We start from the raw sequence: 1757 nt of genomic DNA, 5'->3' as shown, positions 1-1757 counted from the left end.
TTTTGCATTTTTTATCATCTCTCTCCTTTATGTCTGTATTTATTACTGATGTCTTTGCTTGTTCTGAGTACACTTAAATTATAGGAAAAAGGCATTGAGCAACATTTAAGTTTTGATTATTTTCTCAAGTAAAAAATTCCCAAATGATGCAATCCAGCAAGGATTTTGCAGTAGTTATCTAAGACCAGTCCTACTTTTCTGTTGCTTCCTAGCATTGAGAATGAGGATTGAGAACCCACATAAAAAAGAAATAATGGTATGTAAGAACAGCTTCCCAGTTACTTATTTTTCTAACTGTAACAAGTTTGACCAATGCTAATTATGAAGATACAGGTCAGAATATAACTTACAAATAAATTTCAATTAAAATTAAAACACAAATTTACTTATAGGAAAGTCATAAAATAACATGATATTTTGTGTCACCACTTTCTACTAGCTTTCACATACAAAAGACATAGTTTTACCTTTTATAACACAAGTCTATGTTATGAATTTGTATTAAATGTATCTACATGTTAGAAGAAAAAGCGTATGAAAAAGATGTTAATTTTCCAGTCTCAGACAAACTATCTACTATATGAATTTCTTATGACAATAAATAGATTTTGCTTGTCATTTTGATTAACATAATATTTACTATATCTTTCATAGAAAGGAGAAAAATAGTAACGAGTAAATTCAAGATAACTTTATGATGAGAAGATAAATTCTGATCGTCTAATACAAGATGGACTGGACTGAAAAATCTGTTGAACTGCAAGGTCAGCTGTTCAAGTTCACCAGATGTTCTTCAGAAACCCTATGCAGGGTCACTATGGGTCAGAACTGACTCTATGGCACTTAACAGCGAAAACAATAATACAAGATCAGGGAGTCCTGGTAGCTTAACGGGTTACAAGTTGGGCTGCTAACAGAAAGGTCAGTAGTTTGAATCTGCCAGCTGCTCCATGGGAGAAAGATGAGAGTTTCTGCTCCCATAAAAATGCACAGCTTTGGAAATGCTATGCAGGATTACTATGAGTCAGAACCAAATTGACAGTGTACAACCACAACCACCACTAACATAAGATCACAGGAGTCCTGGTGTTGCTCTGTAGGATAAGCACTGGACTGCTAACTACTAAAGGGTGGCTATAAGTCAGAATCAACTCAATTGCACTTAACAAGAGCAACAATACAAGATGACAGGGAATACGGTGGCTCTATAGGATAAGCAATGGAATGTGAACCCTAACATAGGTGGTTTGAGCACACCAGTTGCTCTGCAGGAGAAATGTGAGACTTTCCACTACTGCCAATATTTATAGGTTTTCTGGTAGCATAGTGCAACCGCAAGGTCAACAGTTTGAAACTACCAGCTATTCAGGGAGAATGATGAGGCTTTCTACTCCTGTAAAGCTTTACAGCCCCCAAAACTCTGTACAGAGTCGCTATGAGTCAGAACTGACTCCATGGCACATAACCACCACCAACCATCAAACTGTACACAGGGATGCTATGAGTCAGAATCACCTTCTTGGCACTTGATAATAACAACAACACAAAACAAGAATAATCTGTTCACTAGTGAATGAAAACCAAAATTTAACTTTAACTTTACTTTGTTAGGAAGGGGAAGATAATTCATTTGAGAGTGTACTGTTCTTGATTTCTGCTATATTTCAATATTCTGATATTGGGATGAAAGAACTAACAATGAAAACAAAGCAAAAATATGATAAAATTCTGGAATCCAGTGCATTGTAACTTTTTTT

This window comes from Chrysochloris asiatica, unplaced genomic scaffold (genome assembly GCF_000296735.1).
Source record: "Chrysochloris asiatica unplaced genomic scaffold, ChrAsi1.0 scaffold00011, whole genome shotgun sequence".
NCBI classification, from domain to species: domain Eukaryota; kingdom Metazoa; phylum Chordata; class Mammalia; order Afrosoricida; family Chrysochloridae; genus Chrysochloris; species Chrysochloris asiatica.
This window is presented reverse-complemented; position numbering follows the sequence as displayed.